General features: G+C 42.5%; 1 protein-coding gene and 1 pseudogene across 2 annotated transcripts in view; one reads left to right on the top strand and one right to left on the bottom strand.

Annotated features, from left to right (window-relative positions):
* LOC108533644 (secretoglobin family 1D member 4) overlaps window positions 1–13,666 on the bottom strand; it is a 37,393-nt gene extending 23,727 nt beyond the window's left edge. The window contains exon 1 of the transcript XR_001886780.1: window positions 13,464–13,666. The gene's annotated coding sequence lies outside the window, so the exon portion shown is untranslated. The remainder of the gene's footprint in view (window positions 1–13,463) is intronic.
* Window positions 13,667–16,393: 2,727 nt separating this feature from the next.
* On the top strand, window positions 16,394–16,890 carry LOC108533643 (small nuclear ribonucleoprotein G pseudogene; annotated as a pseudogene). Its single transcript, XR_001886779.1, has one exon. The product of XR_001886779.1 is annotated as a small nuclear ribonucleoprotein G pseudogene (transcript).
* Window positions 16,891–16,901: the final 11 nt, after the last annotated feature.

Here is a 16,901-nt window from a genome sequence, read left to right as displayed (position 1 = left end):
ACTTAAATGCTTGCCGTAAACCACCTTCCCTGTGCGCTGAACTGGACAGCCAATGACGGGTAAGAGAGTGTCATCTCTCACTAACCTAAGACAGGAGGGCCGTCATAGCTACTGCCTAATCCCATGACGGGTACCAGTGAAGAGATGTGTCACTCCAACCTAAGGCAGGCGCAGTTCCCGAGGGACTATCTTCTAGTCACTAATAATATAAAAAAGGAGGACCTGTCCGGAGCCGTGAGGCCCGGAAATTGCCGTGGCCTCTGTTGCTTAAGCTCCGCATTGTGGAGACAAGATGGCGCACTTCCTGGTTCTTCATCATCAACTTTACCCGCGCGCGCGAACCTTTCCCGCCCGCGCGTAGATAACCTCCCATGCCCGGGAAAGACTAAGTCTACCGAGCATGCGCCTGGTGACGTCTCTCATTATTCTCCTCCCCGCCTGCTCTGAGCCCTTCCTCTTTCCTGCCAGCCTATATAAGGCATTGCACTGCCGCCATTAAACAAGACTTGATCAGGATACTGTCTTGTTTCCATTTCTCGTGTTTTCTTGTCTCCTCCATTCCCACTCCCCCTTCCAGGGCCCGTTCGACTGTCCTGCAGGTCGGGACACTGAACTTGATAACAATTTGAGCTAATCAAGAAACCTCCTGGCCAGAACTCTGGGGAGGGCCTGAATCTGGTATGCAGAGTCCACAGGTGGGGGAAGAAGGAAAGTCATGGAACTTGTGATTGCCAACTTTCCCCCACTTCCCTGGCAACCTGCATGACACAGCAGAGATAGTCATAATCCTCCTAGGAACATAACTCCATTGACCTGGAAAGTTCACCCCCATCCCCCACAGCAGCTGCAGCAAGACCTGCCGAAGGAGAGTCTGAGCTCAGACATGTCTAGCCTTGCATCGACACAATGGTCCTTCCCTTCTCACCCTGGTACCTGAAGACAAAGGGCATATACTCTTGGGAGTTCTAGGGCCCTGCCCACCACCTGCTCCTCCCCACACCACCACAGCTGATACTCTCTGGAAAGCACCACCTCCTGGCAGGTCAACCAGCACAAAAGTAGTGCATTAAATCAACAAAGCTAAGAACCCTCACATAGTCCATTTCACCCCGCTGCCACCTTCACCAGAACAGGTGCTGGTATCCACAGCTGAGAGAACCACAGATGATTCATATCACAGGACTCTCTGCAGACAACCCCCAGTACCAGCCCAGAGCCTGGTAGACTTGCTTGGTGGCTAAATCCAGAAGAGAGATAACAATCACTACAGTTCAGCTCTCAGGAAGCCACACTCATAGGAAAAGGGGAGAGTACTACATCAAGGAACACCCCATGGGACAAAAGAATCTGAGCAACAGCCTTCAGCCCTAGACCTTCCCTCTGACACAGCCTACCCAAATGAGAAGAAACCAGGAAACCAGCTCTGGTAATATGACAAAACAAGATTATTTATCACCTTCTAGCTCATCAGCAATGCACCCAAACCAAAAAGAAATCCCTGATTTACTTGAAATAGATTTCAGAAGGTTAGTTATTATGCTAATCGGGGAGGCACCAGAAAAAGCCAAAACCCAATGTAAGGAAATCCAAAAAATAATATAAGAAGTGAAGGGAGAAATATTCAAGGAAATAGGTACCATAAATAAAAAAAACAAAACTTCAGGAAACAATGGACACACTTATAGAAATGTAAAATGCTCTGAAAAGTCTCAGCAATAGAATCAAACAAGCAGAAGAAAGAAATTCAGAGCTCGAAGACAAGGTCTTTGAAATAATCTAATCCAACAAAAGCAAAAAAAAAGGAATAAGAAAATACAGACACAACCTTTAAGAACACTGGAATTATGTTAAACAATTAAACCTAAGAATAATTGGCATTCCTGAGGAAGAAGAGAAATCTAAGTTTGGAAAACATATTTGGGAGAATAATTGAGAAAAACTTCCTCCAACTTGCTAGAGACCTAGACATCCAAATCCAAGAAGCACATAGAACACCTGGGAAATTCATCACAAAAATATATTGCCTAGGAATATTGTCATCTAAAGGTTATCTAAAGTTAAGACAAAGGAACAAATTTTAAGTGCTCTGAGGCAAAAGCACCAGGTAACCTATAAAAGAAAACCTATCAGATTAATGGCAGATTTCTCAGCATAAATCCTACAAATTAGAAAGGATTGGGGGCCTATCTTCAGCCTTCTCAAACAAAACAATTGTGAGGCAAGAATTTTGTATGCAGTGAAACTAAGCTTCATATTTGAAGGAAAGATACAGTCTTTTTCAGACAAACAAATGCTGAGAGAATTTGTCATTACCAAGCTACCACTACAAGAACTGCTAAAAGGAGCTCTAAATCTTGAAACAAATCCTGGAAACATATCAAAACAGAATCTCTTTAAAGCATACTTCTCATAGGACCTGTAAAACAAACAAAAATACACTTTAAAAAACAAAAACAAAAAATCAAGAAATACAGGCAACAAATAGCATGATGAAAGAAATGATACCTCACATCTCAATACTAACATTGAATGTAAATGGCCTAAATGATTCACTTAAAAGTTACAGAAGTGCAGAATAGATAAGAATTCACCAACCAACTATCTGCTGCCTTCAAGAGTCTCACCTAATATATAAGGACTCCCATGAACTTAAGGTAAATGGATGAAAAAAGATATTTCAGGCAAATAGACACCAAAAGCAAGCAGAAGTAGCTATTCTTATATCAAACAAAACAAGCAGTGAAAAAAGACAAAGAGGGACATTATATAATGGAAAAGGCCTTGTCTAACAGAAAAATATCACAATCCTAAACATGCATGCACCTAACACTGTAGTTTCCACATTTATAAAACAATTACTAATAGACCTAAGAAATGAGATAGACAGCAACACAATAATACTGGGTGACTTCAATACTCCACTGACAGCACTAGACAGTTCATCAAGACAGAAAGACAACAAAGAAATGGTAGATTTAAACCACACCCTGGAAAAAACTGACTTAACAGATATTTACAGAACATTCCATTCAACAACTGCAGAATATACATTCTATTCGACAGTGCATGGAACTTTCTCCAAGACAGACCATATGACAGGCCACAAAACGAGCCTCAATAAATTTAAGAAAAATTAAAACCATACCAAGAACTCTCTCAGGCCACAGTGAAATAAAATTGGAAATTAACTCCAAAGGAACCTTTGAAATCATGCAAATACATGCAAATTAAATAACTTGCTCCTAAATGATCATTGGGTCAAAAATGAAACCAAGATGGAAATGTAAATATTCTTCAAACTGAATGACAACAGTAACACAACCTATCAAAACCTCTGAGATACAACAAAGGCGGTTCTGAGAGGAAAGTTCATAGCCATAAATGCCTACATCAAAAGTCTGAAAGACCACCAACAGACAATCTAAGGTCACATCGCAAGGAACTAGAGAAAAAATAATAAACCAAACCCAAATCCAGCAGAAGAAAGGAAATAACAAAGATCAGAGCAGATCTAAATGAGATTGAAACAAAAAACATGTAAAAGATAAATGAAACAACAAGCTGGTTATTTGAAAAGATAAATAAAATTGATAGACCATTAGCAAGATTAACCAAGAAAAGAAGAGAGAAAATCCAGATAAGCTTAATAAGAAACGAAACAGGAGAGATTACAACTGATACCCCAGAAATACAAAAGATCATTCAAGGCTACTATGAACAGCTTTACACACATAAACTAGAAAACCTAGAAGAGATGGACAAATTCCCGAAAAGATGGAAGCCTCCTAGTTTAAATCAGAAAGAATGAGATACCCTGAACAGACCAATAACAAGCAGTGAGATTGAAATAATAATTTTAAATTTACCCACAAAAAAAGTCCAAAACCAGATGGATTCACTGCAGAATTCTACCAGATATTCAAAGAATTGGTACCAATTCTATTGACACTATTCCACAAGATAAAGAAGGAAACCACCCTAAATTATCCTATGAAGCCAGTATCACCCTAACACCAAAACCAGTAAAGGACAAAACAGAAAAAGAAAACTACAGACAAATACCCCTGATGAACATAAATTCTAAAATCCTCAACAAAATACTAGCTAACTGAATTGAACAACATGTCTAAAAGGTAATTCAACATGATCAAGTGGGTTTCATATCAGGGATGCAGGGATGGTTTAACATACACAAGTCAATAAATGTGATAAACTACATAAACAGAATTAAAACAAAAATCACATGATCATCTCAATAGATGCAGAAAAATCATCTGACAAAATCCAACATCTTTTAATGAATAAAACTCTCAGCAAAATTGGCATACAAGGGACATACTTTAATATAATAAAAGCCATCTATGACAAAACCACAGCCAACATGATACTGAATGGGGAAATTTTTAAAGCATTCCCTCTGAGAACTGGAACAAAACAAGGATGCCCACTCTCACCACTCCCCTTCAACATGGTACTGGAAATCTTAGTCAGAGAAATCAGACAAGAGAAAGAAATAAAGGGCATCCAAACGGGTAAACAGGAAGTTAAATTGTCACTGTTTGCTAATGATATGATTGTTTACCTACAAAACCCTGAAGATTCTTCCAGAAAGTTCATAGAACTAATAAAAAGATTCAGCAAAGCTTCCAGATACAAAATTAATGTACACAAATCAGCAGCTTTTCTATACACCATTGACGACGCTGGGAATCAAGTTGAGAACTCAATTCCATTTACAATAGCTGCAAAAAATAAAATAAAATACAAGGAATATAGCTAACCAAGGAGGTGAAAGACCTCTGCAAGCAAAACTTCAAAACACTGCTGAATGAAAGCACAGATAGGCCAGGCGCGGTGGCTCAAGCCTGTAATCCCAGCACTTTGGGAGGCCGAGACGGGCGGATCACAAGGTCAGGAGATCGAGACCATCCTCGCTAATATGGTGAAACCCCGTCTCTACTAAAAAATACAAAAAACTAGCCGGGCGAGGTGGCGGGTGCCTGTAGTCCCAGCTACTTGGGAGGCTGAGGCAGGAGAATGGCGTAAACCCGGGGGGCGGAGCTTGCAGTGAGCTGAGATCCGGCCACTGCACTCCAGCCTGGGCGACAGAGCAAGACTCCGTCTCAAAAAAAAAAAAAAAAAGAAAACACAGATAACACCAAACAAATGGAAACATATCCCATGCTCGTGGATAGGTAGAATCAACATTAAGAAAATGACCGCACTGCCAAAAGTTATCTACAAATTCAATGCAATTCTCATCAAAATACCACCATCATTCTTCACAGAATTAGAAAAAACAATATTAAAATTAATATGGAACCAAGAAAGAGCCCTGATAACCACAGCAAGACTAAGCAAAAGAACAGCTACTAGGGAGGCTGAGTCAGGAGAATGGCATGAACCTGGGAGGCGGAGCTTGCAGTGAGCTGAGATCACACCACTGCACTCCAGCCTGGGTGACAGAGCAAGACTCCATCTCAAAAAAAAAAATAATAGCAAATCTGGAGCCATCACATTACCTGATTTCAAACTGTACTATAAGGCCATAGTCACCAAAACAGCATGGTACTGGTATGAAAATAGGCACATAGACTAATAGAACACAATAGACAATGCAGAAATAAACCCAAATACTTACAGCCAACTGATCTTTGACAAAGAAAAAAAAAAACCATAAAATGCAAAAGGACACCCTAGTCAACAAATAGTGCTGGGATAATTGGCTAGCCACATGTAGGAGAATGAAACTGGATTCTCATTTCTCACCTTATACAAAATCAACTCAAGATGAATTAAGGACTTAAATCCAAGACCTGAACTATAGAAATTTGAGAAGATAACATTGGAGAAACCCTTCTAGACAATGGCTTAGGCAAGGACGTTATGACCAAGAACTCAAAAGCAAATGCAGTGAAAACAAAGATAAATCATTGGGACTTCATTAAACTAAAGAGCTTTTGCACAGCAAAAGAAACAGCAGCATAAAAGTCAACCCACAGGGAGTGTTCCAAAATGGCCAAATAGGAACAGCTCTGGTCTGCAGCTCCCAGCATGATTGATGCAAAAGACCGGTGATTTCTGCATTTCCAACTGAGGTACCTGGTTCATCTCACTGGGACTGGTTGGACAGTGGGTGCAGCCCACAGAGGTTGAGCTGAAGCAGGGCAGGGTGTCGTCTCACCTGGGAAGTGCAAGGGGTCAGGGGATTTCCCTTTCCTAGCCAAGGAAGCTGTGACAGACTACCTGGAAAACAGTGCACTCCCTGCACAAATACTTATTATTTTCTGCCTTAATTTCATTATTTACCCAATAGTTATTCAGGAGCAGGTTGTTCAGTTTCCACGTAGTTGTGCAGTTTTGAGTGAGTTTCTTAATCCTGAGTTCTAATTTGATTGCACTGTGGTCTGAGAGACTGTTTGTTATGGTTTCTGTTCTTTCGCATTTGCTGAGGAGTGTTTTACTTCCAACTATGTGGTCAATTTTAGAATAAGTGCAATGTGGTGCTGAGAAGAATGTATATTCTGTTGATTTGGGGTGGAGGGTTCTGTAGATGTTTATTAGGTGCACTTGGTGCAGAGCTGAGTTCAAGTCCTGAATAACCTTGTTAACCTTCTGCCTTGTTGATCTGTCCAATACTGACGTGAGGGGTTAAAGTCTCCCACTATTTTTGTGTGGGAGTTTAAGTCTCTTTTTAGGTGTCTAAGAACTTGCTTTATGAATCTGGGTGCTCCTGTATTGGGTACATACATATTTAGGATAGTTAGCTCTTCTTGTNGCTAACACGGTGAAACCCCGTCTCTACTAAAAAATACAAAAAACTAGCCGGGCGAGGTGGCGGGTGCCTGTAGTCCCAGCTACTTGGGAGGCTGAGGCAGGAGAATGGCGTAAACCCGGGGGGCGGAGCTTGCAGTGAGCTGAGATCCGGCCACTGCACTCCAGCCTGGGCGACAGAGCAAGACTCCGTCTCAAAAAAAAAAAAAAAAAAAGAAAACACAGATAACACCAAACAAATGGAAACATATCCCATGCTCGTGGATAGGTAGAATCAACATTAAGAAAATGACCGCACTGCCAAAAGTTATCTACAAATTCAATGCAATTCTCATCAAAATACCACCATCATTCTTCACAGAATTAGAAAAAACAATATTAAAATTAATATGGAACCAAGAAAGAGCCCTGATAACCACAGCAAGACTAAGCAAAAAGAACAGCTACTAGGGAGGCTGAGTCAGGAGAATGGCATGAACCTGGGAGGCGGAGCTTGCAGTGAGCTGAGATCACACCACTGCACTCCAGCCTGGGTGACAGAGCAAGACTCCATCTCAAAAAAAAAAAATAATAGCAAATCTGGAGCCATCACATTACCTGATTTCAAACTGTACTATAAGGCCATAGTCACCAAAACAGCATGGTACTGGTATGAAAATAGGCACATAGACTAATAGAACACAATAGACAATGCAGAAATAAACCCAAATACTTACAGCCAACTGATCTTTGACAAAGAAAAAAAAAAACCATAAAATGCAAAAAGGACACCCTAGTCAACAAATAGTGCTGGGATAATTGGCTAGCCACATGTAGGAGAATGAAACTGGATTCTCATTTCTCACCTTATACAAAAATCAACTCAAGATGAATTAAGGACTTAAATCCAAGACCTGAACTATAGAAATTTGAGAAGATAACATTGGAGAAACCCTTCTAGACAATGGCTTAGGCAAGGACGTTATGACCAAGAACTCAAAAGCAAATGCAGTGAAAACAAAGATAAATCATTGGGACTTCATTAAACTAAAGAGCTTTTGCACAGCAAAAGAAACAGCAGCATAAAAAGTCAACCCACAGGGAGTGTTCCAAAATGGCCAAATAGGAACAGCTCTGGTCTGCAGCTCCCAGCATGATTGATGCAAAAGACCGGTGATTTCTGCATTTCCAACTGAGGTACCTGGTTCATCTCACTGGGACTGGTTGGACAGTGGGTGCAGCCCACAGAGGTTGAGCTGAAGCAGGGCAGGGTGTCGTCTCACCTGGGAAGTGCAAGGGGTCAGGGGATTTCCCTTTCCTAGCCAAGGAAGCTGTGACAGACTACCTGGAAAACAGTGCACTCCCTGCACAAATACTTATTATTTTCTGCCTTAATTTCATTATTTACCCAATAGTTATTCAGGAGCAGGTTGTTCAGTTTCCACGTAGTTGTGCAGTTTTGAGTGAGTTTCTTAATCCTGAGTTCTAATTTGATTGCACTGTGGTCTGAGAGACTGTTTGTTATGGTTTCTGTTCTTTCGCATTTGCTGAGGAGTGTTTTACTTCCAACTATGTGGTCAATTTTAGAATAAGTGCAATGTGGTGCTGAGAAGAATGTATATTCTGTTGATTTGGGGTGGAGGGTTCTGTAGATGTTTATTAGGTGCACTTGGTGCAGAGCTGAGTTCAAGTCCTGAATAACCTTGTTAACCTTCTGCCTTGTTGATCTGTCCAATACTGACGTGAGGGGTTAAAGTCTCCCACTATTTTGTGTGGGAGTTTAAGTCTCTTTTTAGGTGTCTAAGAACTTGCTTTATGAATCTGGGTGCTCCTGTATTGGGTACATACATATTTAGGATAGTTAGCTCTTCTTGTTGCATTGATTCCTTTACCATTATGTAATGCCCCTCCTTGTCTCTTTTGATCTTTGTTGGTTTAAAGTCTGTTTTATCAGAGACCAGGGTTGCAACCCCTGCTTTTTTTTGCTTTCCATTTGCTTGGTAAATATTCCTCTATCCCTTTATTTTGAGCCTATGTATGCCTTTGCACATGAGATGGGTCTCCTGAATACAGCATACTGATGGATTTTGACTCTTTTTCCAATTTTCCAGTTAATGTCTTTTAACTGGGGCATTTAGCCTATTTATATTTAAGGTTAATATTGTTATGTGTGAATTTGGTCCTGTTATTATGATGCTAGCTGGTTATTTTGCTCGTTAGTTGATGCAATTTCTTCATAGTGTCTATGGGCTTTACAATTTGGTATATTTTTGCAGTGGCTGCTTCTGGTTGTTCCTTTCCCTGTTTAGTGCTTCCTTCAGGAGGCCTTGTAAGGCAGGCCTGGTGGTGATAAAATCTGTCAGCATTTGCTTGTTCGTAAAAGATTTTATTTCTCCTTCACTTACGAAGCTTAGTTTGGCTGGATATGAAATTCTGGGTTGAAAATTCTTTTAAGAATATTGAATATTGGCCCCTACTCTCTTCTGGCCTGTAGGGTTTCTGCAGAGAGATCCACTGTTAGTCTGATGGGCTTCCCTTTGTGGGTAACTCAACCTTTCTCTCTGGCTGCCCTTAACACTTTTCCTTCATTTCAAACTTGGCAAATCTGACAATTATGTGTCTTGGGGTTGCTCTTCTCGAGGAGTATCTTTGTGTTGTTCTCTGTATTTCCTGAATTTGAATGTTGGCCTGTCTTGCTAGATTGGGGAAGTTCTCCCGGAAAATATCCTGAAGAGTGTTTTGCAAACTGGTTCCATTCTCCCTATCACTTTCAGGTACACCAATCAAATGTAGGCTTGGTCTTTTCACATAGTCCCACAATTCTTGGAGCTTTATGCATTCTTTTTCATTCTTTTTTCTCTAATCTTGTCTTCATGCTTTATTTCATTAAGTTGGTCTTCAATCTCTGATATCCTTTCTTCTGCTGGGTTGATTCATCTACTGATACTTGTGTATGCTTCACAAAGTTCTCAATGCTGTGTTTTTCAGCTCCATCAGGTCATTTATGTTCTTCTCTAAACTACTTTCTAGTTAGGAATTCCTCTAACCTTTTATTTTGTTTGTTTGTTTTTCCTCTAACCTTTTTTCAAGGTTCTTAGCTTCCTTGCATTGGATTAGAACATGCTTCTTTAGCTAAGAGGAGTTCGTTATTACCCACCTTCTGAAGCCTACTTCTGTCAATTCATCAAACTCAATCTCTGTCCAGTTTTGTTCCCTTGCTGGCAAGAAGTTGTGATCCTTTGGAGGAGAAGAGGTGTTCTGGTTTTTGGAATTGTCAGACTTTTTGTGCTGGTTTCTCCCCATCTTCGTGGATTTATCCACATTTGGTCTTTGATGTTGATGACCTTCAGACAGGGTTTCTGAGTGGACATCCTTTTAGTTGATGTTAATGCTCTTCCTTTCTGTTTGTTAGTTTTCCTTCTAACACTCAGGCCCCTCTGCTGCAGGTCTGCTGGAGTTTGTTGGAGGTCCACTCCAGAGCCTGTTTGCCTGGGTATCACCAGCAGAGGCTGCGGAACAGCAAAGATTGCTGCCTGTTCCTTCCTCTGGAAGCTTCGTCCTGGAAGGGCACCCACCAGATGCCAGCCAGAGCTCTCCTGAATGAGGAGTCTGTCAGCCCCTGCTGGGAGGTGTCTCCCAGTCAGGAGACACAGGGGTTAAGAACCCACTTGAGGAGGCAGTCTGACCCTTAGCAGAGCTCGAATGCTGTGTTGGCAGATCCACTGCTCTCTTCAGAGCTGTCAGGCAGGGACGTATAAGTTTGCTGAAGCTGTGCCCACAGCTGCCCCTTCCCCAAGCGCTCTGTCCCAGGGAGANGTTGGAGGTCCACTCCAGAGCCTGTTTGCCTGGGTATCACCAGCAGAGGCTGCGGAACAGCAAAGATTGCTGCCTGTTCCTTCCTCTGGAAGCTTCGTCCTGGAAGGGCACCCACCAGATGCCAGCCAGAGCTCTCCTGAATGAGGAGTCTGTCAGCCCCTGCTGGGAGGTGTCTCCCAGTCAGGAGACACAGGGGTTAAGAACCCACTTGAGGAGGCAGTCTGACCCTTAGCAGAGCTCGAATGCTGTGTTGGCAGATCCACTGCTCTCTTCAGAGCTGTCAGGCAGGGACGTATAAGTTTGCTGAAGCTGTGCCCACAGCTGCCCCTTCCCCCAAGCGCTCTGTCCCAGGGAGATGGGGATTTTATCTATAAGTCCCTGACTGGGGCTGCTGCCTTTTTTTCAGAGATGCCCTGCCCAGAGAGGAGGAATCTAAAGAGGCAGTCTGGCTGCAGTGGCCTTGCTGAGCTGTGGAGGCCTGGTTTTGTTTACATTGTGAGGGGGAAACCACCTACTCAAGCCTCAGTAATTGCAGATGCCCCTCCCCTGACCAAGCTCAAGTGTCCCAGATTGACTGCAGACTGCTGTGCTGGCAGAGAGAATTTCAAGCCAGTGAAACTTAGCTTGCTGGGTTCCACGGGGGTGGGATCCACTGAGCTAGACCACTTGGCCCCTGGCTTCAGCCCCCTTCCCAGGGGATTGAATGGTTCTGTCTCACTGGCACTCCAGGTGCCACTGAGTTATGAAAATAAAAAGAAAAAACTCCTGCAGCTAGCTCGGTGTCTGCCCAAACAGCTGCCCAGTTTTGTGCTTGAAACCCAGCGCCCTGGTAGCATAGGCACCCAAAGGAACCTCCTGGTCTGTGGATTGCGAAGACCATGGGAAAAGCATAGTATCTGGGCCAGAGTGCACCGTTCTTCATGTCACAGTCCCTCACAGCTTCCCTTGGCTAGAGGAGGGAGTTCCTTGATGCCTTGTGCTTCCCTGGTGGGGTGACGCCCCGCCCCGCTTCAGCTCACCCTCCGCGGGCTGCACCCACTGTCTAGCCAGTCCCAATGAGATGAGCCAGGTATCTCAGTTGGAAATGCAGAAATCACCCACTTTCTGCGTTGATCTCACTGGGAGCTGCAGACTGGAGCTGTTCCTATATATATAGGTTTAATTTTCCATCAATCCTTTAACTTATGGTACCTGTGTTGTTCCCCAAATAAAATAAGTGCACTAGCTCAGTCTCACCTCCCTTCAATCACTTCTACATTATACCTCCATCCTCACCATTTTACAACATCTAAAATTAATCCCTGGTTGTCTCAGTTCACTTTCTCCTTTTTTAGATCTTGTTTTCTTGGAATACAATAAACTTTACCAAAATATTCGCTTTCCCACACCTCTCATATCAGCATTCTGGTTTTATTTCTTTTCTTACTGAAGTTCTTTCTTTAAGATTCTGTTCACAGAAAGTTTTTGTGTGGCAAGTCATATTAGGCTATGTACTAGTCCATTCTCACACTGCTATAAAGAAATACCTGAGACTGGGTAATTTATAAAGAAAAGAGGTTTAATTGACTCACAGTTCTGCAGGTTGCACAGGAAGCTGGTGACATCTGCTTTGAGGTTTCAGGGAGCTTTTAGACATGGTGGAAGCCAAAGTGAGAACAGGCATCTTACATGGAAGGAGCAGGACCAAGTTGGGAGGAAGGCCACACACTTTTAAACAACCAGATCTCACAAGAACTCACTATTGTGACAACAGCACCAAGGGGAAATGACATTAAACCATGAGAAACCACCCCCATGATCCAATCACCTCCTACCAGGCCCCATCTTCAGCATGGGGATTACATTTCTATATGAGATTTGGGTTGGGACACAGATCCAAACCGTATCAGGCTACATGTATCAGTTAGAAATATATTTGGCTAGGCCGGGCGCGGTGGCTCAAGCCTGTAATCCCAGCACTTTGGGAGGCCGAGACGGGCGGATCACAAGGTCAGGAGATCGAGACCATCCTGGCTAACACGGTGAAACCCCATCTCTACTAAAATACAAAAAACTAGCCGGGCGAGGTGGCGGCACCTGTAGTCCCAGCTACTTGGGAGGCTGAGGCAGGAGAATGGCATGAACCCGGGAGGCGGAGCTTGCAGTGAGCTGAGTTCTGGCCACTGCACTCCAGCCTGGGTGACAGAGTGAGACTCCGTCTCAAAAAAAAAAAAAAAGAAAAGAAATATATTTGGCTACAAATAACACCCAAATGACTGACATAAACAAGATGGTGGTATTTCATTTTGTTTTGTTTTGAGACGGACTTTCACCCTTGTTATCCAGTCTGGAGTGCAATGGAGTGATCTCGGCTCATTGCAACCTCCACCTCCAGGGTTCAAGCCATTCTCCTGCCTCAGCCTCCAGAGTAGCTGGGATTACAGGCACACGCCCCCATGCCCGGCTAATTTTGTATTTTTAGTAGAGATGGGGTTCACCATGTTGGCCAGGCTGGTCTCAAACTCCCGACCTCAGCTGATCCACCAGCCTCGGCCTCCCAAAGTGCTGGGATTTCAGGCGTGAGCCACCGTGCCCGGCCGGTTTCTCTTCTTTTATATAAAAGAAATCTGGAAGCAGTTGGTGTAAAGTTGGTACATTGACTCCATAATAATCAATTTCCCAGGCTCCAGGCTCTTTTTCTCTGTCTGAATTTCACCCTACTCAGTTCATGGTTTCAATACTCAAGGTGGCCTCATATTCTAAGAATGCCAGAGCTCCAATCATCATGTCCATGTTCTGGAAAAGGACAAGGAGAAAGAGAGGGAGAGCAAGGGGCACATTTCCCATCCAGATGCGCTGCCTGGGCTGGGTGGGTGAGGGCTGCCCGCAGAGCAGAAGTTGATCTGGACACTTACACATCCACCACACAGAAGCTCATCTGAGTTGCTGGCCGAGTCCTGATCCGGCTGCAGTAGCTTTTTCCCTGTGAAAGTTAATCTTCAGGAAATGGGCATCCCACTCCGTATGTGGCAATGAAGTCCAGGGCTTTCAGGTTGAAGCTCCTCTGCCTCTGTCACCCACAAACGTGAGGCAGCAGCAGACGTTCAACAGAACCTGCCCGCGGTGCTCTCTGCCGCTGCGCCACAGCACCACCTGCTGGTCAGGAGACTGCTCGGCAACCGCGCCGTGGCTGGAACTCCACTACCGCCTCAGGTCAAGAACAAGTGGAACCTCTCCTGCAGATAATGCACGATGAGAGGACACTACAAGAGGCCCCACGCCTGTAATCCCAGCACTTTAGGAGGCCAAGGCGGGCAGATCACCTGAGGTCAGGAGTTCGAGACCAACCTGGCCAAAATAGTGAACACCCCGTCTGTACTAAAAATACAAAAATTAGCCGGCAGAACTGTGAGTCAATTAAACCTCTTTTCTTTATAAATTACCCAGTCGCAGGCATTTCTTTATAGCAGTGTGATTGGACGTTTAGTGAAATGTTTTTGTTTTTGTTTTTTTTCTAACTAGTAGGTAGGGGACTTAGGAGGAAGGCCAGATAAGTTACAAGAAAAAAAATTTTAATTATACTTTTTCTGTATTTCTAAGTTGTGATATAGGTTCAATTTTTGCAACTTGTTACGCTTACTAAGGAGCATTTCTGTCAAGGAAATCAAAGGGAAACATGACTTGGAAAAGAGTCTTCCGGCAAGAGTAAGGAAGTGGGAGACCAACTGGGTGCTGGTGCCAATGTAACTATAGATACTATATATCCTATATATATATGCTATACTATATATCATATACACTCTACTATTAATATTATAATAGTGTGTATACTATAGTATACATATTGAGTATATGTGAGTAATAATATATCACTGTTTATACATAAAAATAATTATATATTATGTAATAATATATTTGTATGATAGATTATTATATACATTATTAGTCATATTAATATAACTATTAGTATAATAATATGTTATGTATAATCACATGTAGTTGTATATTATATTTATTATATATAATTATGGTTATTACATAACTATATATACATAGCTAGTTAAGTATATAATAATCTATCATACAAATATAATTAAATTATTACATAATTAATACATAATTATTATGTATAAATGGTAATATATTATTACAGTTTTATATCTGTATACTCAATAGTATATAGATACTACACACACACACACACGCACATGCACATACACAAATGTATACATCAAAGTGTTTCTGGTGCTATCTCCATATATTAATACTTTAGGCGGGAATATTCAATCTTGAAAGATCCAGAGTAACCAGCTTCAGATGGAAAAGGCAGTGACCAAAGGAGACACAGGACACTGTGCTCAGGCCACCTATGGATATTTTTCTTTTAATAGAATTTGAATATTCTGGTTACACCTGCGTTTGATATTTCAGGTGAATTTTTTCCACAGATCTTAGCCACCCGCTTGATGTTTCTGACCCAAGCACAGGGCAGAGCCCTTTGTGGCTGGCTTGCAAAGTAAGGCGAGAACACAGTATAAGTTTCTCCAACCCCAGCCCTTTCCCTCCAGCAGAAACCTTCGCAGATCCGCAGGGAGACTCTGGCCCAGCAGCAGGGTGTTGAGAGCCCCTTGACATTCTCTTGGTTGCTGGTATCTGGCCCCACCACGAGCTCTGCAGGTGGAAAGTTGCAGAGGCAGGGGCCTCGCATGCACCTGGAGGGCAAGGTTCTACAGCTTACATCTGACTAACGGGGTCACCGATGGCTTCTTGGCACAGTAAGGGCAGCACATGGAGCTCCCAAGGATGAGGAGCAGGACTTCGGTCATATTGATCTTTGGTCTTTTCTTCACACCCTCTCCTTGAATCTCCCTCTCCCTCTGCCAGAAAAAATGCAGATCCCTTCAAGAATAATCTATGGAGCCTCCTTATGAAAAAACGCTCACACTTCAACATGATCTTTCCATGCTGAGTTCCCGTAATTTTCCGGTCTAGAGACTCTTTACTGGGAGGTTTTGGGAGAGGCAGCTTGCTCCCCTAAGGAGATACTAAGAAGTTGATGGGGGCACTATTGGGCTGCGGTGAAAAGCACAGGCTCAGACATCCATCGACTCTTGATCCCAGTCCTTTGCTGTGTCACCATGAACAAGTTACTCAGCCTATCTAATCTTGATCTCCTCACTTGTAAAATAGAGGAAATAATACATATTTCATACAGTTGTTGTAAGGATCAGCTGAGATGTGCCTGGAATCTCCTTATCACAGTTGCTGGCCCTTAGTAAACAGTAAATTATCGTTATAATTATGACTGCAGGGAGCCCTCTTCTCCCCCATTCTTTCCAGATGCTTAGTGAGGACCACTGTGCATAACAGAATCTTCCTGACGGGGACCTGTAGCCCATGTGAACCCTGCGGAGTCAGAACAAAGATCTAGAACCACTGCATTCGCCAATTCTGCCCAACCTCGTACATTTGGGTACATACACTTGCTACCCACACTAGACTGAACGTGTCTTGTGAAATGTCATATTCCTTTTGTATCCTCCACGATGTCTACAAATCCCAGGGTTGGGCATGCTATTAATATTTGATAAATGCTTGTTGATGAATTGTTGCTAGTAGCACACTGGAAAGTAATTAGGATGAACAGTGGCCTATCATCATCGGAAAGCATCTGGCATCGTGGAAAAGTATTTACTGCCTACCATTCATCCATTTAGTAGAAATGGCTCCCTGCTTATAAATTAGAAACCCTAATTGTCTTGATGGCTGCCTCTTTTGCAGCCTCAGGCAGTTTGATTTTGCTTACTGTTAAGGAGGTGTTCACATTATTTAAAACAATGACTCGATGAGCAAAGCTCACCCTCCCGAGTTGAAAAAATTTATGGACAAGAAGTTATCATTGAAATTAAATGGTGGCAGACATGTCCAAGGAATGTTGCGGGGATTTGATCCCTTTATGAACCTTGTGATAGATGAATGTGTGGAGATGGCGACTAGTGGGCAACAGAACAATATTGGAATGGTGGTAATACGAGGAAATAGTATCATCATGTTAGAAGCCTTGGAACGAGTATAAATAATGGCTGTTCAGCAGAGAAACCCATGTCCTCTCTCCATAGGGCCTGTTTTACTATGATGTAAAAATTAGGTCATATACATTTTCATATTAGACTTTTTGTAAAATAAACTTTTGTAATAGTCAAAAATGCCTTCTCAAATGTTCTGAATATAGAATATTAGCTCTCATTCCAATTTTTTCTAACATGAATTTTCCTGGTTGACAATGATTTCAAAGGGTTTTATGCATTAAAGTGGAAGAATCTTATTAAATGTGAAACATGGAAAAAAAAAAA

Source organism: Rhinopithecus bieti, unplaced genomic scaffold (assembly GCF_001698545.2).
Source record: "Rhinopithecus bieti isolate Rb0 unplaced genomic scaffold, ASM169854v2 scaffold_11488, whole genome shotgun sequence".
Lineage (NCBI taxonomy): Eukaryota > Metazoa > Chordata > Mammalia > Primates > Cercopithecidae > Rhinopithecus > Rhinopithecus bieti.
The sequence above is the reverse complement of the archived record's forward strand: the minus strand, read 5'-3'. Positions and strand labels throughout refer to the sequence as shown.